Consider the following 22432-nt stretch of genomic DNA (forward strand, 5'->3'; position numbering starts at 1 on the left):
GCCCACCAGCCTGGTGATCAGCCTGGCTGATCTCCCGGCTCCAGGACCCGGAGGGGAATTAGACACCAGACGCCCCATGCTCTCTTTTGTTTAGGAAAAAGGAGAGAAAGAGAGAGAGTGAAAAATAAAATCCTCAATCGTTTAGTACAAGTCATTTTACATGCTGGGATAATGAAGTATAAAAATGCCTTCAAAGAACTGATTTCCTACTTTTAACTCACTGCCAGCCAAGCTCTTTGTGAGGCCTCTCTGGAACATGCATTCCCCTCCCACTCAAACAAAAGAGCTGAGAATTCATTAAACTATTTAATTATGCCTTTTTATTTTTCTCCATTAGCAAGTCCTACCAGCACAAAGTAAATAAAGCTACCGTGGTCTTTCCCCAGCAGACACACTGACTGTTTTTATTCTTTATTCAGTTTACAATATAAAGGGCTATTTTTCCCCCTCCTCTTATTCTTGGCGAGTTTCCTGGTACAAACCCCGTAAATAGAAGCACCCAACTGTACATGCAATGCATGAAGCTAGCGCAGGAGCATTCAGCATTGCAAGCACATAGCCTAGACAGCTTTCAAAGTACCCGCAGCCAAAGGCAGCCAAACAGCACTTTACAGCCAGGCGCGGAAAAAATATTAGTTTGTGTTTTTTTTTTTTATACTCTAGTAAATTTGCTTTTTACATCTATGTCTTCTCAGAAGGGCTTGTTATTGAGCTCACTGTCCACAAATTCCATTGATCTCAGGCTGTGACTCAATCCATATGCTCACGCTTTGACACCAGCACAGCAAGCAAGCGATACAAATCCTGTTCAGGCTACAAACCTATTGATTTTATAGATTTCCCCCAAAGTTGTGATAATGATATATCATTGTTAAATTTGGTAGAACAAACTGCTTTCCCAATCTGTCAATGCGAGCATGAAAACCAATTCACAGCCTTGTTTAGAAGGCTTTCCCATCAGAAGAATAAGTTCAACCAAAGGAAGCAGACCACCGATACCTGACCTCTGGCACCAGCTTGATGTATGATTCCTTCCTCGCTGCCCTTTTCCAACCCACAGCCCACTGGGCTGCCAGACTCATGCTTACCAGTTACAATTATCCACGGTGATTCCTCCCCAGGATGCTCAGTATTAATTATTAACAGCTGGGAGCATGCTGCTTGGGTGACCCACATCAGTAGGTTTTAAAAGACAACTTGGGTAATTTTAATATGCTATTCAGATGCACTTGGATCCATTAGGATCCTGGGATTATTGACTTTAATAGGTCAGAAATTCTTTTTCTGCTCTCTCCCCCTCACCTTTGGGAGTCAAGGCAGCTGCTTCCAGCAGGGGGCAGACATCAGACAACATTTCCTTTGAAAGGATACACCTTCCTGTCTAAGCTGTGATGGGTCAGGTGGCACCTAACTCTCAGCTCATGTCCTAGGTATGGGCTAGATCTTGAGTTTTACCAACCTGGTAGGATTTCATTAGCTTTACTTCTCCCCAGGGTGTTTGTGACTCTTTTTCTCAAATCATGTCCCCAAGTGTCCATCCATTCAAGTACCCTCTGGATGACCCCACCTTCTGACTCACCTTCTGCCTGTGCATTCAAACGTTTTATCATGTGGAGATGTCTGCCTAACTCATGTCAACACACGTGTTAACCTTCTATTCCCAACTGCTCCATCAACAGGAATATGTTTTCAACCATTATAGGGTAATTTCCTTGGGTCATGATGATTGTGATTATTTTGGATGTTTCCAATGTGTCTACTTCCCGTATTTCTAAAACTTTAGTACTACTGGAGTATCCTTTTTTCCCCTTGTCTCACCATCTGCCCTTCCCTGCTTTTTACTTTCTTACTTGCGGACTCTCATGGGCTCCTCTCATACCCTAACCCATTAGTCCTCTTACCACTAACGTAAACAATACAACAAAACCATCGAAAACTCTGCCAGTCTCATCCCCTCAGATAAAATCCAGGTCTCCTTCTCTCTCTCAGAATCTTTCATTGCCTTCAAATAGTGCCTTCGGTTTCTCTGCTGCCACTCTCCCCAACAAAATTGCAACTACCTCTTATTTAAGGATAGAGTGTCAACCCCCAATCTATAATACCTGCTTGACTTAAACTGGATGACATGGGAAATGTGGTCTTGTCAGATCATTTGTCAGATAAAATTCCAACTACTTGTATCTCCAACTTTTATTTTCCCCTCATATACGTTGTCAGTTCCAACATGGACTGAAACCTAGGTTTCCTAGAGTCTCATGTTCTATAGGAAACTGACTTTAATAAATAGGATCCAAGACCAAATGAGATCAAGCATGCTGGTACCATATAACCATGGACAGACCCACTTGGCCTTTTCATTCAAGTACACCCAGGCCTAAGCTTGCTTATCTTCTTTAAGCTAATAATAATGTACATCTTCATGACTTTAATTTTGGCAATGGCTTTTCATACAACTTTCTCACAACCTGTGACAGAGCATAAGGAGGCATCACCTTCCCCATTTCATAGATGAAGACACCAGGACTGAAATGCATTATGGGTCAAGTTAGTAAGTAGCAAAGCTGTTCTTTAAACCTAAGACTTCTGGGCTCTGAATTCAGTGGTCTTTCCAACAGAGCACATTTCCTCTCGACGTTAGTTATTTTAACAACAATCTTTGCATTCTAGGTACACCACTTCCCCAACCTGACACATCAACTGAAAAATTATTTTACTGACATCTTTTGTTATTTTTAATAGCAACTGTCTCATGACATGTCTAATTAATTTTAGGGTCCTCCTGCTAGGAAATAAAGTTGATATAGCAGTGGCCTGCAAGAATCATCATTATGGAAATGGCTCCCATTTCCTTCTGCAGTTCAGGAGTAGAGTGGGGTGGGATGGGCAGGAGTCATAATATTATAGAAAAATAACTGTCCCTAAAGGAACTTGTAATATATTATCTTTTCAAAGATCACTAAGATGAGAGATTTGTAAAGCGAAGAAAATTTCAAAACAGCCCACACATACAAGATTGTTAATAGTCATAGATCCAGTATGGAATTCCCAAAGTCCTTACAAGAGAGTTTCCAGAAAAGCATCAGAACAATAAGTCCTCAGCCAGGAAATCAGCAATTAAATAGGCTGGCTATTCTCTTTAATCCATCCATTGCAACTTCCAAAGGGTTTACTGGGGTAACTCGACTACGGGGTTTCCCACATTGGAAGGGCAGATAGAAGGATGCACCTTCCCGAGAGAAGAAGCAGACAGTTAAATTTTTATGATGAATAAGTTCCCCCCTCCCCCAGAATTCTTACTCTGAACACACACACACACACGCAGACCAAACCACCCTCCTGTTCATAATTGCACTGGTCCAAGTGTGCAGAGCCTTCACACAGAATGATGGCTTCCACTGTCTGCTGCATTTGTTCGGCTCCTTTGGGAGGAACAATTTACAGAAAGCATTATCGATTTTTGCCATAATAGGTACAGAGATGCCTCACTGTCCCTACTCAGCTGGCTCGCTCTCCGCATCACAACTGTCAGGCCAGTTTGTGAAGCTCCATCATTATTTTTTTTTTTCAAGTAAATCCATCACAAGCTCAGGGTGGGGGGAGGGGAGGGAAGTGATGAAAATAAAATTATTTTCACCTTGCCATACGAAAGAATGTTCATGTCCTTCACTGGAAATGAGTGCAAGCACCATAGACTGGCAGAAAAATAAAAGGAGGGAAAGGAAATTTGCAATACCAGAAAGAAAACCAGATGAAAGACAAGGAAATCAAGTTGGGACCTATTTGAAATATTTTTAATGCAGTTATACCTGGGTTCCAGCTCCCTGTCATCCTCCTCAGGGGGCCTAAAACACGTGCAGGCATTGTCTTTAGTGTGGAATAAAGGGAAAGCAGACATGGATTCATTTATTTGGTTATCTACTTGTGTGCATCACGGAATGGAATCCGCCTTAAAATTCCCTTCTCAATAGACCACCGGCCTTTACCAGTGACCACCAGTTCCCACTCTACTTTGTTCCTTTGTGCCAGAAGTTTCCTGATCCCCCCCACCTCCACCCCATCCCCCAGCCCTCCCTCGCTGTTCACTGGAGGCCTCCATCATTTGGTTACTGATCAGCATGTGAATGGAAATACTTCTTACTTGAAATATTTTTTAAAATGAGGAAGAGTCTCTTAGAAATCACATGGAAAATAAACAGAGGGGGAAACTACACTCAATATGTTACTGACGCTCAAACAAGCCTTTTGATATTCATGAACCGCCTTGATTGGTCATTGGTACCCTCTTCAAGCAGGTCTCCAGGCTTGGCGAGGAAGGTCAGAGCTTATCTTCCTTCATCTGAGGGTACGGGCTCTCCTGTCCCCCAAATTCCTAAACACAGCCTTGTTGAAGGCTCGGAAGATTTAACCCAAGAACTGGCTCTGGATCTCATTCCCAGATCCTCAGTTCATTAGCCATGAAAAGTGATAGCCACTTAAGATTTTTATGAGACGTTGTTCCAAAGACGGACCACAGAAAACTGCACAATTACACAGCACTTTGCATACAGCCTGCCAGCCTCTGGCTCAGACCTAAGTAGCTCAACAGCCATCAAGCTGCAGAACGCAAAGTGGCCAGTTTGCTCTTGGTAAAAGGTGAGGATGTGGTGACGTTTTGTTCCAAGTGGTGCTTTCTTGAAAGGACACACTTATTCTGATACAAATCCAACACCTAACCGAGTATCCTTTCTCCACTCCCCACAGGCGCAACCTCTCCACCCTACAACTACAAGAACAGACCCTTAAAAGCCCACAGGTCCCTCCCTTTTTCAGAGCTCCTATTTGGCAGGAACATTTGCAAATAGAGAAGTTGAGAGGGACTGAGGTCCAGCTGAAAGAGGCAGACCTGGGATCCATTTGGACACTAGCCTTCTGGGGCTGGACCATGAACTGAATCATTTTGAAAACAAAACCCAGTCCTCCTCTATCAGATCATATGGAAAACACATTGAAATCAGGGCAAGAAATGGGATTAGTCTCATAAAACCTGTAATTCTGACTGCAGCTGCCTGATTGTCACCCATGACACCATATACTCAACTATGATGCAACATGGCAGTGCTGACCAGATTCAAAAATTCTGTGTAGCAAGAAGGAGAAACAAGAATCTTGGTGATTTTGAACTTTCACTTCTAAATTGTATTTCGAGACTCCCACCGGAACACGGGGTCTAAGTGATGCTATTCAAGCCCTTGGTATCTATCCCACCCAGAGGAAGATTAACTATGAGACCCTGGGAGAGACCATGGCAAAGATGCGTACGGTTTGCAAAACTTGCAAACTCTTATCAGATATGGTAGGTAGTCAATTAAGGCTACTGTCTCTTTTCACGTTGATTTTTTTACACTTCCTCTCACATCAGGTGGCACTCAAGTGGCCACCGGCATTTTGTGGATCTGGTTACATTTAGTTTGGCTTTAGAGAAATATATTTATTTGAGGTTCACAGTCATGTCCATGAACACCTAAGTCATTGCTAGCCAACTCAACGTAGAAAAATTCCAGAAACACCTTGCTCCCAAAAGAGTAGCTAATGTTCCTGGCACAGAGACACATACAACTACACCAAGAATGACCGGATGATGACCTACTACAGTCTTGTATGAGGCAGAACCTACTGTATTAAGGGTGTTACAGACATGATTGCATTTAATTTTTACAACAATAGACATTTGCTGTTTCTTTCACTGTTGTTTCCCCAATGATTAGAACAGTGCCTTGCACATAGTAGCTGTGTAATAAATATCTGGGAATGGATGAATAACCCATAGAATAATGGGCAAGAACATTAAAATAAGATTCACAAAGAAAAAATATAATGGACCAAGAAATGCTAACAATCAATGAAGTAGAAAGTAAGATAATATTTTCTATTAACACATAGACAAAGTTTCGTTTCATTTTTTAAAATTTTATTTATTTTTATTTTTTTAAAAGTCTTTATTGAATTTGTTACAATATTGCTTCTGTTTTATGTTTTGGTCTTTGGCCACAAGGCATGTGGGATCTTAGCTCCCCGACCAGGGATCGAACCTGCACCCCCTGCATTGGAAGGCGAAGTCTTAACCACTGGACAGCCAGGGAAGTCCCTGTTTGTTTCATTTTTAATGACAAATGCTAGTGTGAAAAAGAATTGCAGATATGGGTTACATGGGCATAACCTGGTACAATCTCTCTGGGTAACCATCTGGCCATATTTATTACACTTTTAAAAATATTCCTACTCTTTAACCACAAATTTCAGTGTTTGGGAATTAATCCTAAACATCAGAATATTATGTATAGAAGTTAGGTATGAAGATTTTAATCACAATATTATTTAAAAGAGAGAAAAATAATATATAATCTAAATAATATATAATCTAAATGTCCATTTCGGTGGTTAGACATAATGGTGACATAAAATTTGGTCCATTCACATGATAAAATGTCATATAGCTATTTAAAATCATGCTTTTAAAGTAGCATCTAATGACATAGGAAAATACACTAGTTATATTTGTACAATTTTGTGATGTCTATAAGACTATACCTATGCATTGAAAAAAACTGTAGGAGACTACACATACAGAAATAAAAAGGGGTTATCTCTGTGTGTTAGTAGGGCTGTATTTTTTCAGTGGTCCTGAAGATGCATGCAAGGAGACGCTCTTTGGTCCTCCTGCCATAGACCCAATCTCTAAGAGAACAATATCTTGATTCTGGAAAATGTGCATGGGCCAAGAGAAATTACTACTAGCTGGCCTTGAATAATGCCACTAGTGAATTACCCGATTTTGATGGTTCATCCATTTATTTACTCATTCAATAGCTAGTAAACACTTCCCATATGCTTAAGGCTCAAATAGATACTGAGCCTATAGCTGTTAATAAATGAATGAGATCCCTGCCCTCATGGAACTTACATGCTAATTTAACAACAGACAATAAACAAGTAGCATTCACATTCTGCTCAGAGATAATGATTCAAAGAAACCAAGGACGATGATGTCATATTCAGTTGGTTGACAGTGCCTTGGAGCACTGTTCATTGGACTTATGAAAAATGTAGAGTGAATAAAACAAGTTCCAACTGTCATAATTCAATTTCAAGCTATGTGGGACACCAACACCATTTTCCTAAAATTAAGCTTGACTTTATGAACCAAGAAGTCCTCTCACACTTGGCTCCGATTTGTAGGCAGCAAAATTAAACTTCTTTCAAATGCACAGGTTCTTTTCTCTCATCTCCCATTCAGAGAAGTTAGTTCAAAGTGCAGTAGGCAGAGTATGCCATGAAATACAATAACATGAGAATCAGATATGCCCAAATCTCCAGAAAAGTACATTTTTTTCTAAGGAGAAACTAAATTGTAAAGGTGAGCCAAGTGGTAAGCAGATTCTGAATGGTGATATAAACCATGACACATTTAATGAAATTGCCTCCAATAACCTGGATAAGAATGACTCACAAAGAAGATTTGCAACATTTCTGTGCAAACTGGATCTAAAGCAAGGACAGTCTCTCTCTCTCTGGAAAGGGTATATTTTAAAATGTTTTTAAATCTGTTCAAATAATATGAGAAGATGCAACCAGATATTAAGAGAGCTTGGCATTTCTCATCTCTTTCTAAGCAGAACAGTTGAATCGTATGGTTCTTGAATTTCCAACTGTCTCAGTATCGAACTCATGGATACTCACGTGGCTGCCTGACAACTATGTGGTTGTAAAGCTAAACGTTGAAGCCAGATGACATGGTTAAATTGTCCTCCCTTCCACTGATGAGACCAGAACTTGTCATTCGTTTTACCAAAGTGGCTCAATGTTGCTTCACACTGATTATCTAATAGCACCCATTATGAGGAACATAGCCCCAACTAGCCACAAAATCATCTTCCACTGTTGATTCCCTGGACAGTTCACAAATGGTTTAGACTGGGAATACAGATGAAATGAACTTGTGTTTACGTATAAGAAGTTTACTAGAGATCCAGGGAAGTACAAAAAGAAAAACAAGCAAAATAAGATATTCAGAAGGTAGGTTCTACAGCTATGAAGATATTCATTCCGAGTGCCCTATGGAAAGTTCAAAATGAGAGATAATATGAATGTATAACCATCAACATTAAATTGTGCCACAAAACATAATGCTACTAACCCATTAAAAAATGTTGCTGATTAGTGAGTAAAGAAAAATGTTCACAACGTATTACTGAAGTGAAAACACAGACTATGACACAACACAGACAGTAGGATTCCAAACAAATATACAATTAGAAAAAATATAAGAAAGGTATACACCAAAATTTTTACAGTGGTCATCTCACAGAAGTAGAAGTGGGGCAATCGTAATTTTCTTCTTTTTGTATTATTTTGTAATAAAAAAGACATATTTCTCCTTTATGTGACTTAAATAATTATAGACCTAATTGGTCATTGGATAAAACCCAAGAACACTCTAGTGGTGTAAGTAGTTGAATGGGTGGGACAGTAGTATTAACAGGTGGGATAGTTTTGGCAATGGTCTGTAGATCACCACTGGTCTGTGATGAAGTGTTCACTAGATAATTAGAAAAGAATGGATAATTTCATGATTTTTTTCATAGAAATAAAATTATTCATATGAAAGGCTATTATTAAGTCTGAGATGGTTTCCTTCCTACTCTTTTGGCGGGTGGGGGTGGGGATTAATGGCCTTTCTTTTACGAAACATGCTGGTGATAGTAAATAGTAACTGTGTCTGCTTAATATACTTTCATAGCAAAATAAAAGGCTGACAACTCCTGTGTCAGCTTCCAAAGCTTAAGAACACTTTTACTAGTTCTAACAATTCCAATGTGGGGACTAATTATTTCTAAATGGTGCATTTCTATTTATACACATTTTATCAGAACAAGATTTACAAACCTACTGTCCTTAGGCAGAGTATACCCTGTAGATGAATTTTGTTTACTTAAAATTGGGAAATTTCTCATAAACGTCCCTTTACTGGGCTCACAGTTGCACAGAGCACAAGATGCTGTAGTTGAGCACTCACTGTCTCTTTGGTGGGCTTGGAGTCCCCCAGTTTGCTGCAGAGAGCCGCCTGGCTCACTTGGGCCACTTTTGATATCTGCCTGGTGCTTGTATCTTGCGTTTGAATCTGCTACCCTTTTGGGAAACACACTAAGGGCCTGTTTTCAAGAGAGGACATTAGGGGATTATGGAAGCCACATTCTGTTTAGTTGGACTGGAGAAAACCTAGCCCCAGTTCTTCTGCATAGCAACATCTTGGATTGTGGTCCAAGAGCTTGGCATCACTGATCAAAATTCTAGCAGTGGCCTTTCAGCTGTAGCCGGTAGCCATGGCGGGAAAGCAAATCAAATACAAAAAATAACTCTCAAACATTCCTTGTATTCCTCCCTCCACCCCTGCCCCCACCATCCCCTGGGGGGGATGCCTTATTTAAATATTTTCTTGCCTTGGCTTTCTCCTTCACAATCACTCATACCATAAAAATAAAGCAAGAAACACCAAGAATTTTAAACACCTCAGTCTGTAATGGGATTAGAGCATCTGTAAGGTGTAAAAAATTATTTCATTGTTTCCTACAAACCAGCTCCTTCCTCACCAGAAAGAGCCTCAGTCAAGATGTAGAAAGCAACTTTTTAAACAGCGTGTATTAAATCTGACAAACATCTGGTCAATCAAATTTACAGCAATACACAGGGTCTAATAGAGGTTTATTTCTTCTTGAAGAACAAATTTAAAGATTTTTTAAAAAAGCTTTTATATATAAAAAGAAAACTAGACCTGCATTTTTGGCCCAGACTGATTTCAAATGCTCTGTGCTTTGCCAAGCCCAGCCACTAGGGCTCTGTTTCCTAGAGGCAGCAGCAAAGGAGACATGTGCTCAGGCTTGCAGGCCAACAGCTCTCCTGCATCACAAAGGAAAGTACCCAGTGTGGCCCAGGAAGTGCTAAGTTTGAAGCTGACTGCGGTCCTCAGTGGGACAGGGGCCAAGGTGGCAATAGGGAGCCCCAAGGAAGCCAGGATCATCCACCTATCAGCACCATTTCTCAGCGTTGCTACCTCCTTGTACACATGCGTGTTGAGGCCGGGGGATCAGGGAATGGGTTTGGAGCACAGAGTAAGAGAAAGGAATGGAGAAGCACGGAGGAGCTACCTAAGCCCCTCCCTTTATTCCCTTCTCTAATTCTCTCAAACCAGCAGCTCTTAGGAACAAGGTCAGGACATGATTTAAGCTACTTAGAAGAAGGCATGGGCAGTGGTGCTGAGAATAAAACCGAGCTCCCTCTTCAAACCATGAGTGATTGGGGTTATAGAATAGGACACCCACTCAGACACCATACCTCTCAGTGCCTGCCACACCTTTGTACCATATGCTCACCAATACTCTGCAGTAGCTCCATTAGCCGTAGCATAATGGGGATGATATTTTGAAAATATTAAACTATTTAATTTTTTCCCCTTAGGTGGATTCCTCTCACCATCCATTAAATAAATGTGTTTCATTGTTTCAGGGGAAGGGTGGATAGGTAAAAGCACCCCTTGATGGAGCTAAGCCTGGGGCACCCAAATCAATTAGCCACAGAGGAGAGTAAGTGCCACAGATGACAAAGAGAAAGCGAGTAACAGATCAGATACAAGTACCTTGAATTCCCCTTTGGGGTCAAAACTCCAGAGAAAAATTGGGAGTGAAGAGTGATAGAAAACTTCACATAGTGTTACTGCCAAAGCATTGTTTAGAAATGGTGGAAGGAGGTATTGAAAAAGATGGACTAATACTCTGTAATGACCTATATGGGAAAAGAATCTTAAAAACAGTGGATATATGCGTATGTATAACTGATTCACTTTACTGTACACCTGAAACTAACACAACATTGTAAATCAACTCTACTCCAATAAAAAATTGTTTTAAATTTTAATTTATTAATTAATTTAAAAGATGGACTAGAAGGAACTTTTCAACCTCAGCAATTTAGGCCAAATACTTCTTTGTTGTGAAAGTTGTCCTATGCATTATAGGATGTTTAACAGAATTCTTGGCCACTACCTACGATGCCAGGCAATCCATGCCCGCCTCCCCAGTGGGACAACCAAAAATATCTACAGACATTGCCAGTGTCCTCTATCGAAGGGGCAAAATCACTCCCTGCTGAGAACAATGGGACTTGAGGTAGCACCCTAGTTCTCAGAGCCTGTGTGAGTATCAGGCAATATAGGAGCACCAGATGCCTTGAAAGGAGTGGACAAGTAATTAGTGAGAGAACTGGTAGACCGGAAGACACCACACATGGAGGGGACCAGAGGCAATGGTGAGGCCAAAGCAGACCAACTAGACCCAACTGAACTTCAGTAGGCACAAGCACTGAATGTGAGGAGCCCACCCAGGCCACCCTTGCTGTAGAGGAGACCTAAGTATAGCACACGTACCGAGGACCCTCTCCTGTTGGCTGCCATTGAGAAGACATAATTCTTCCCAGTACACAGAGGCTACCGGGACAAAAGAGGTGTATCAGATTAGATGTTTCACAAAGAGAGAAACAATCCTCTCGAAAGGATGACTGAATTCCATTCGTATGTACCCTAAACAGAATGAATATGACCTAGAGACTGTTGTCAAGGACCATGGCAAGTCAAGAATAAGATGAGACCACTTATAATCAGAATCATAGCAAGTGTCCAGGACCCTCTACACTTTATTCCAGATTTTCTTATGCTCCCATTCAGTTTCTAGGTTTCAGCCCCTGACTGTGGCTAGTAGCTCTACTTTTGACCTTCAACCTTAGGACCTGCTTTTCTCTCTCTTCCAGCCTTGGATTTCACTGTTTATCAAAGAATCATGGAAATCTCTAATGTGGAAAATCCCTAGGACATAATACAGTGTCTGGTGTTCCAGTTGAACCATCCCCTCGATGGTCAAGGAAGAATCCCATTGCTACAGACTTTTCTGGATTCACAGTAGAAGAGCTAGTAAGTAAACCTTCTAGAACTGTACTGCCCAATATTAGCCACTAGCAGCATGTAGCTATTCAAATTTAAATTATTTAAAATTAGATAAAGTTAGAAATTATAGCTCTCCAGTCACTATTACAGACAGAATTATGTCCCCCCAGTTCATATGTTTAAGTTCTAACCCTCAAAATCTGAGAGTGTGACTATATTTGGAGATGAGATCTTTAAAGAGGTAATTAAGTTAAAATGAGGTCTTTAGGGTGGGTCTTAATTCCATCTAACTGGTGTCCTTATAAGAAGAGGAAATTAACACACACACAGATATACCAGGGATGCGTGTGCATAAAGAAAAGACCATATGAGGACACACAGCAAAAAGGCAGTTATTTGCAAGCCAAGGAGAGAGGCTTTGGAATGAAATCAACCCTACCAACACCTTGATCTCAGATTTATAGCCTTCAGAACTGAGAGAAAATAAATTTCTATTGTGTAAGCCACCCAGTCTGTGGTATTTTGTTATAGCAGCCGTAGCAAACTAGTATAGTCACACTAGCCATATCTCAATAGCTGCATGGAACTAGCAAGAAGTTCTAAGGAGAGCACCATTCTAGAGCTAATGACAGCTGAAATAAAAAGAAAATAAAACTTGATGTGGCCCACCATTCAACCTCATACATGATAACTCTTGTGATTTATTGGCAGTCGTGTTGTCTAATTAATGTGTCTCTTCTTTTTGCCTCTTACATTCAGTTAGAGCTCAAATAGCCAAGCAGAGAACTTGGGAATCTGTAGCTCCTTCCTCCTGCTCGTGACAGTTTTCACTCTATATGTAACAAGAACCCTGTATCCCTGCTTGAGTATCACAGTGGTAATACCCACCATCACACACACATACATACTTTACCTTAAGGCTAAGAAGAACTAATAATCCTCCCTACCCCCAACACACATACACTCAAACACCCACAGAGTTACAACTGTACTTAATTCTCTAAACCACGTAAACCATGTGTACCAGAAGCTAGTGGTGCTTTCCCTGGATCCCCTCAGGCCATCTCAGAGGTAATCAGCAGAAAGTTCCCATACACATAGCTTCCTGCTCTCTCTAGCCAAGGTGGTGGGTTCAGGACAGAAGAGAGGCCTGAAGTGCTAAGAAACTGATGCCCAGTAATGACCTTCAAATAACAAGAGATGGAAGTTACAGATAAAGAGCTTTCTTGTCCCTCAACAGTCTCATTATCAAGGATGGTCTGTGTAGCCTCTGATGACCCCCAATAGCATGAAGCTCCAGTTGCCCACAGTACTGACCTACTTTACCACATCCCTCATGGGATGCCTTCCCTTCCCCCACTCCCTTCCAGCACACCTGGGACCATTTTCTGTTTGGGGTGGGGTAACCCCAACTAAGACATCATGAAAGACTTGGCACAATCTTGACAAACACAAAGGATAGGAACTGAAATTTACACACAAATTTTAAATGTTTTTGACACCTTTAGACTGAAGATCTGAGGGTAGTTTTTTTTTTTTTACCATAGGTACTGTTGGGTCCGTCTACTCAAAAAAGAAAAACATCTAGAATTGCTTCTACAGTATAATCTACAGGCTGCCTTGACCAAGTGTCTCACCTGGCCCCTTTCAGGATAACCGGAGAAATAGAAATAGGGTAATTTCTCAAGACTAAACTGGACAGATCAGTATCAATGCACAGAAGACTGATTCTTCTGCATGGTTAACAGAGAAGGCTGCCATGGAACAAACTGCTATTTTTCTGACTCTCCACAACAAAATGTTGAAAACCTTGATGACCACTGAAAGGACCCTTCTCTAGTGATAAATGCAGAGGAGAGAATGCTCAGCAAGGAAATGAGAATAAGAGGTAAATTTGCTGGCACTATCACACAGTTCCATTCATGATTTTGCTACAGCTCAAATTATATTACAACAAAAATGACTCTATCATTAATTGTGTAATACCCTCCCTCTTACCAAAAAAAAAAGCGTGAGTCTCAGTGGACAGTTTACTTATGTCACATAAATATCCAGTGCATGACGCATAAGAAAGCCAACAGTTGCTTTTAAGAGATTTGGCTCCTGGAAGCTAAGGAGAGTGGGCAAGTACCCAAAGACATCCAAATTCCATATGGTTTCTGCCTCTCTCTGAAAGTTGGCATCCGGTTCCCAATTGTGCTCTTCCCAAGAGGCCCACTCCATGCACAACTCAAAGGAACTTAAGCCTCATTCATGCTAATGAGTCTCTTTATTGGTCCAACAAAATGGAAAGAACTTTGAAAGCTTGATATTTCCAGCTGTATTTTTTTTGAAACAGAGAAACCAAGCATCAGGTAGTAGGAAGCTCAGGGACAAACCTCCATGGCCACCATTTTTGTCCCATGAGAGTAAAATAGGCAGAGGAATTCCAAGAAATAAGACACAAAGCTGCAAGCTCTACACAAGACTCAATGGAGGCCCTGGACTCTCTCCATAGGTGTCGCTGTGGTCCTGTCCAGGGCTTAGCGGAACATTGCCTATCTCTGAGAGGAAAGGCAGCTAGGAAAGAAGAGTGAATATTTGAAAATTAATGATGTCAGTCTGTCTTCATATATCAAGCTAATTTGAAAGGGCTTTAATTTTCTTAAAGGATAAAAAAAGGTTTCTTTGCTAGATTAAACTTGCAATTGTCATTCATATATTGTTTATAAGGTAGTCATCTCTTCGCTCTGTATTTTTTTGTTTTTGATTTTGTATACTAGTTAGCAGTGAAGACTTGTCTGCGTGTATCAGAAGGAATAAAGAGAGAAACGTCCTTAACTGTCAGTTTTAATAAGAGGAGTCAACATGCCTCTATTCAGGTTAAATATTGTCCTGTCACATTTCAATAGAGTCAACAGATTTTTTTTAAAAGAAAAGTCAAAAGCACTGTGTATGCAAAAAACCCTCCCTGTCATAGAATGTCAAAGCCCTTCTTTATCTGGGGGAGGGGCGTGGAGGTAGGACAGAAAAATCTTTTGTAAAATGTGAAAAATTACCTCTCATAATTGGTGCTGACATAAAAAAGGGTTTTTTTTTTTTGTTAGAAAAACAAAGAAAATCTCTAATTTAATAATCACCTGCAAAGTGTTATTGTGATGGGAACAAAAAACACACAATCAAAGTCATCTTTTTTAAGTAACTATAGTGTTTTTAGGCAATCACTGCGCTTTACAGCAGCTCATACACATAAACCAATGATGTTCAGAGTGGAGAAAAGCTACTCCAAACTCCTCAAGGAAAGTTTCTGAAATAACCAGGCTACAATAAGAAAATGTAAATGGGGCATTATGTTCAAAATAAAGCCAAATAAGAGTTTTTAACCCAAACCATGTTCCTCTAAGAAGGAATCATTTAGGTGTAAGTTGCAAGAGAAAAGCCATTCTTCATAGGAGGCCTAAAGGGTTAAAGATACACATTTTGGATTGATGCACTAAAGAGAACTGGGCCTATGTTGAGTAGATAACAATTCGTAAAATAAAGTAGCAGAATAAAGTCATTTTTCTGTTTCAAATGCCTGTTGATTTGTTAAAAATGTGAACCCTAGCTGGGGTTTGCAGGATTTGATATGTTTTTTATTTGCTGCAAACACTGTAATTTTAGAAATTATTCTAACTCTGAATGAAACTATTTCCATTTAATAACCATCTCTACCAATTAGGTCAGTGTAAGTAATATGTGCAGCTTTCTAGACTAAGAATATTCAGAATAATCTCAAGTTTGATAATATCAGACCAAATGGGATCCACTCTCCTAAAAACGGCAAATAAGGCTGACTCACAATTTCAACATTTACTTATGGTTTCACTGCGGCCTAGTGTTTCCTTGGAATGGTCTCCTTACCAACCAAGGAAGATCAGAGTTGAGAAAATCTACATCAAGTCCTTTAAATTAGAAATAAAATAAACACACAAGCAAACATTTTGCCTTTGAGTAGGGTGACCATATATTCTGATTTGCCCAGGACAATCCCAGGTTACTACTGTTATCCTGGTGTCCCATTTGTTTTAGCACTTGTTTTAGATTTTTCTCTTATTAATGAAGTATCATTAGTCACAACTGCATTAAAAAATAATCCAAGATGGATCTAGTAGATCTGCACTTTGTACTTCCAACTTCTGCCATGGTATTGTTTACTTGTGGATGAAATGTATGTGTAGTAATAGAATTCTCACATTAGCACATGGCTAAGTCTGAGAGATGACCACTGTTAGCCCATATCTCTTTCCTAGACACTTTCCAGGGGCAATTCATTCCTCTCCTTCAAGGACAACTTGCAGAGTAATTGTTGATAAAATAAGCACTTAGGAAGATCTAACTCCTCTGGTTTATGATGGTGGTGAGAGAAATGTTTGTCACTACTGCCTTTGCTGGATTCTTAAATGCCATAGCCCATGCCTGTAAGATGTACAAAGGTGGTGAGGTCAGCAAGAAAAGTAGAAAATTATAGCAGTCCTGTCATGGATCCTATAAGAGTAGTCTGTGCGCTTTTACTATTGGGTTATCTCCTTCAGTGTATGGTGAGAACCTACAACAACAAATTTATTTATTTATTTATGTAAATATTTGACAATACTTTTTTATTTTGCAATAAACTCTAGCCATCAGTGAGCTCAAAGCCACAAAAAATACATATTTAAAGAAAACTTAAATTCTGAATTTCTACTGCTTAAAAAGCTGATGTGAGCTTATAACTTGCATGACATATGTGTTAACATTTACCATCCACCATGGAGAGATCATAGTGATATCACTGACTACAAGAAAAGCAAAAAACATAAATCTGCTAAAGAAGTATTGTATTCTACTTAAAAAGTTAGTAGTTATTCAACGAACACTATACCAAAAAAATTATGATTTAATATGTAAAGCTATAGAAGGTTCAATTGCACACCACTCTATCAACCATGACTTTTCATTTAGATCAAATGACTCTTTTTTTAATTTCACTCATATGAGATTTTAGTTGAAATAGATGCTAAAATTTACATTTTATATAGTCAAAATACATTAACTGAAGTACAAAGATTTTTTGACTAAGCTGAAGTAAAATTAACTTTTCAAAAAGACGTTACCATGACTGTATGATTTTTCTTTCTTTGCTGCTCATCATTATTATTATTTTTTTTTATCAGTTGGGTTTTAGATTTGAAATTTTGAAGAACTACCTTAAAAATCAACCTATTTGGCCTCTTTTCTGGCTGGAACCATGGAGGGTGCAGAAGAGAAGAAAAAGAAGGTTCCTGCTATGCCAGAAACCCTTAAGGAAAAGCGAAAGAATTTTGCAGAGCTTAAGATCAAGCACCTAAGAAAGAAGTTTGCCCAAAAGATGCTTCGAAAGGCAAGGAGGAAGCTTACCTATGAAAAAGCTAAGCATTGTCACAAGGGATACAGGCAGATGTACAGAATTCAGATTCGAATGGCTAGGATGGCAAGAAAAGCTGGAAACTTCTATGTACCCGTGGAACCCAAACTGGCATTTGTCACCAGGATCAGAGGTATCAATGGTGTGAGCCCAAAGGTCTGTAAGGTGTTGCAGCTTCTTCGCCTCTGTCAGATCTTCAATGGCACCTTTGTGAAGCTCAACAAGGCTTCAATTAACATGCTGAGAATTGTGGAGCCATACATTACAGGGGGTACCCAAACCTGAAGTCAGTAAATGAGTCGATCTACAAGCGTGGTTATGGCAAAAGCAACAAGAAGCGAATTGCCCTGACAGATGCGTTGATTGTTCGATCTCTTGGTAACTATGGCATCATCTGCATGGAGGATCTGATTCATCAGATCTATGCTGTTGAAAAGTGTTTCAAAGAAGCAAACAACTTCTTCTGGCCCTTCAAATTGTCTTCTCCACGAGGTGGAATGAAGAAAAGACCACCCATTTTGTAGAAGGTGGAGATGCTGGCAACAGGGAAGACTAGATCAACAGGCTTATTAGAAGGATGAACTAAGGTATCTGCCATGATTATTTTTGTAATCTGGTCAGTTAATAAACAGTGACTGCTTTTAAATTGAAAAAAAATTGACCTATTTGTTCTACAATAGTATTAATTTTGTAAATAAATGAGTCCTCTAAATTTTGGTTGCATTTTGTTCAAAATCACTTAGAAAACCTTAATCAAGTAGTCAACAAATGAATACCAAAAAAATACAGCATGAAGAATTCAGTGAATGACAATTACTGGAAACAAAATTTGTACATAAGAACACATTAAATTTATTCCCAAAAAAGCATGAAGGAAATTTAAACATATTAAATGATGAGAGCACAAATAATGTGCAAGATTTTATTTTAAAATTCTATAAACATGACCACTGTTTAGAATATCTCAAACTGTGCAAAGAATATCTCAAACTGTGCAAAGCATATTTTGGTAGAGTGCTTCTTTAAAAATCATATAAGTTTATGTTTTTAGTGATGTAAAATGAAACTGAGAAAGGCTATGATTTTGAGGCATCTTAATTTGGCAAAACATTCAAAAGAATTACAAAAAGACAGATAATTTGATGAGTTTTACCTTACCAATTTTTTATCGCAAAAAGTTTCCCTGAATTAAAGCAATAAGATAATACCTGTATAAATATTTTGGTTGAAATATATACGCACGTCAGTGTGAGAAAAAAACCTGAAGATATATTCCAGTTAGTAAAATGTTTCTCTGAGATTATCAGAAACTTCAGCATTTGTAGAGAGAGTAATTTTCCATGTATAAGTATCATGGCTTATAAGGATTAGTAAATTAAATGTAACAAGCTTCAAACAAAAAAATGCAACTTTGAAAGTTGAAAAGTGCTGTCACTAAACAGTGACACTTTGCTATTTACCAATAAATACGGTTCCTGGAAAGGTGCCTTCTCCAGAGTGTGAGGTCTCCATTACATTTCTGTGTGCCCAGAGATGTTCCCTTTTGAATTATGTCATTGAGTGACTTTGTGCTGTGTCACCTTAACTAAGCAAGAACTATGGTTGCCTTCCAGCATCCCCTTCCCTGCAGAGTTTTGAGTTAGCATCACCCACAAATGACATTTTGTGCAATATTTGGAAGGCAGAAGTAAAGTCCAGCATTTTCTTCTTTTTTAATGCTCTGAACGTTGGTGCATCTGGTTGGGTACCAGGCAAAATGACAGCTCATATACATTGTCAGGGATCCACTAGCTCACCCAGGTGATGTGCAGCAGCGCTTGGACCCACAGTTCCTCCAGCTCCTGCTGGATCTGCTCCTTCAACTTCTCAGTCCTTGGCCAAGTGCATGCACAGTTCCTTGGTGAAGGGTGCCATCTTCTCTTTCCAGTCATCCAGTCTCTTTGAGATTGGAAGTGGAATCCCTATCTGTCTCTGACCAGTTTCTGCTCATGGATTCAGTTATTCTCATGAGTTTCTAGTTCATTCTCATTCCTGTCCATTTCAAGCTTTTTTTTTTCCAACTGCTGGTCAGACTGACCAATGGCAACTTCAGTTCCAACACTGGATGCTGAGGCAAGAGCCTACAAGGACCAATCTATCAGCCCCCACAATTGTGTAAGGTCTAAACCCCATAATAAAACCCTCGTTCTAATCACTCAAGAGGGTTTGCTACTCTGATTGAACCTTGACACATCATCCCAATTCTTCAAAACCAGGAAGTTCCTTAAATTTTATAAGCTACCTGCCAGATACAAACACTGAACTTCATAGCCACTTCAATGTTTATGAAATTGCTTTCAAATGATATCTGGCAAATTGAAATAAAAATGACTGAAGGAAACACAGAAAGGAAAACCAGAAAATGCACTGCTTTTTTCCTTCAGAAAGAGGAAAGTTCATTCCTCCACGGAGAATAAAGCCCAAAGGGAGGGGTCGCTGGCTCCCTTGCAGGGATCTAATCAGATGCCAATTCATTCCTCCTTATGAGAACATGTCACTGCATTTCACCTTTGCACATTTTATCAGGCACTCCATTCATTTAGTGGTGTTATCCTGGCAAAATTGGAAGACATGTGGTCATCTTGAGTAGGTACTAGACCCAAACAGTGGTGTTACTGCAGATCTTAAAGAATAATGTAAGTTAGGAGTTTTAAGAGATCTGGTATTTGTGGCAATGTATGCTTTATTCATTGTCAATTCTGCCAGATCCCTACACCATGGGGGATAAAGAGAAGGGTGGGCAGGAGCCTGAAGATGGCGATGCAGCCAGCTGTGTTCTGGTTTTTTTTCTGTGGTATCCATGAGTCCATTTTGGATAATGGATAAATTTGTTTGACAAATACAAAACAAAACAAAACAAGAAAAACAATTTAACCTGGTCCTCAAGTTCTTTCTTCTTTATAGTCATCCCGAAGGGGATTAAGACAAACACCCCAATTTTCAGTTGCCTTAAAGTTGTTTAAGAAAATGTCTGGGCATTTTACCAGCATGAGGAGTAACATCAATGCAATTTATAAAAAGATTAATAATTAAAAATCTTTCCCCAGAAAATGAATACCATACAAAAGCTATTCAAAACTTCAAAGGGTCCATGCAGGCCACATATATTTAGCCCATTTGAGTTATTTCAATTTACTTTAGGAAAAGAGAAAAACAATCCCACAAAGCTGCCATTATAAAGTTTCACGGATATGAGAGCTATTTAATCATTTGTGTGTTACCCTGGCTTTTCTACGGTCTCTTTTTCCTGTGGTTTTGTTCTTGGGCTGCTCATTAGCACCTCCCCCAAAGAGTGGGCAGGAGCAGAGAAAAATAGATACAACTCAAATCAGACAATTTTATCAGTCAGCCTGTCAACAAGTTGAATATACTGAGAACCCAGGAGGTGCAGAGGCACTTTTTAGTAGCTCTGATAAAAGGCTTGGTGGGGGAGGAGGTCAAAACTAATGACAACATTGAGTTTTGTGGATTATCAAGGGATTTTTATTGATTTGTGCCCTCCACATCTCCATTAGTGCAGATAATCAAAAGTGGGGCAAAAATAATTAAGCATCTAGAGAACTCTCTTAAAGGAGACACTTAAAAATTTATCACTTTTATCCCCACGAGTTTGGGGACCTGTTGGGCAGTTCAAATAGGAAACAAATTAATTTCCTTTACTCTGGCTAGTTTTTTAAAATCACACTATAAGGAAAAATAAAATTCATCACAGCAGGTTCTCTAGCTCCCCAACAACCTTCTCCTTTCAGCCTGGTTCCAGAGAGGCAGGACCCATGGAGAGGATACATCTGAGTGAAACAAGAAGCAAGATCACTGCCACCAAAATGAGCTGAAGCCTGACAACGAAGGATTGAGTTTGCCACAGATCCAGTAAAATTAACAGTGTGTGCTCTGCACATTGATGTGGATTTCCAATGATCTTTGCTGTCTGCACAGACACAAAACTCTCCATCATGTCATAAGGCCATTCAACACATGAAGTTTGCTGAATGAAAAAGAAACAAGTGGGTGTTCTCTCTCTCTCTCTCTTAAGGGCATCTTAAAATTATTTTAAGCCTCAAATTCCAAGGCAGAAGGAAAGATGATGTTTTGTGGTGAATAGCACCAGCTGTAATGCAAAACGCTTGGGATGTTTGCTCAAAGATGCCATGGTTGGTTCTGGCATTCTGGAAAGTTCACCAGGCTCTTTACTGTTGTATGGACCCGTTTGGACCTGTTTGCACTCAAAGTCATTCACCCCTCTTTCCTGCATCTGTGTTTCCCAGGCTCCCAGGACAGCTGGCTTCCTGCTAGGGCTCAGCTGCTAGGAAGCACTAGTGGGAGATTCCATGATGGAAGGAAAGAAAAATCAGAGTATTTCTCCCTCTCTTCCTCAGGCTGTACCTCCAGAAGCTTCCTCATCTCTCTGGCTCTAGCTCCCACCAGACAGGCCTGTCGTGGTTCTAACTACCATAATCCCCAAACAGCACATCTCCCTGTCCCTTGGCCAAGAAATGGTAGCGACTTCCTGGTGTTGCTAATCTTTACCTTGACTCACTGTTTTCTCAGCCTCTCTAGCACCTGCGCAACTGAATCTCTGAATCAAATTTGCTTCCTTTTGGAACCCTCCTACACTGTTGGTGGGAATGTAAGTTGGTGCAACCACTATCAAAAACAGCATGGAGGTTCCTCAAAAAACTAAAAATAGAGTTGCCATATAATCCAGCAATCCCACTCCTGGGCATACATCCAGACAAAACTATAATTCAAAAAGACACATGCACCCCAATGTTCATAGCAGCACTATTCACTATAGCCAAGACATGGAAAAAACCTAAATGTCCATTGACAGATGAATGGATAAAGAAGATGTGGTATATAATGGAATATTACTTAGCCATAAAAAAGAATGAAATAATGCCATTTGCAGCAACATGGATGAAACTAGAGATTATCATACCAAGTGAAGTAAGTCAGAAAGAGAAAGACAAATACCATATATCACTTATATGTGGAATCTAAAATGACACAAACGAACATAT

At 39.7% G+C, this 22432-nt stretch overlaps 1 pseudogene; it reads left to right on the top strand.

Annotated features, from left to right (window-relative positions):
• Nucleotides 1-17216: 17216 nt before the first annotated feature.
• On the top strand, nucleotides 17217-17958 carry LOC133078449 (large ribosomal subunit protein uL30-like; annotated as a pseudogene).
• Nucleotides 17959-22432: the final 4474 nt, after the last annotated feature.

The sequence above is a fragment of the Eubalaena glacialis genome, chromosome 18, assembly GCF_028564815.1.
Source record: "Eubalaena glacialis isolate mEubGla1 chromosome 18, mEubGla1.1.hap2.+ XY, whole genome shotgun sequence".
NCBI classification, from domain to species: domain Eukaryota; kingdom Metazoa; phylum Chordata; class Mammalia; order Artiodactyla; family Balaenidae; genus Eubalaena; species Eubalaena glacialis.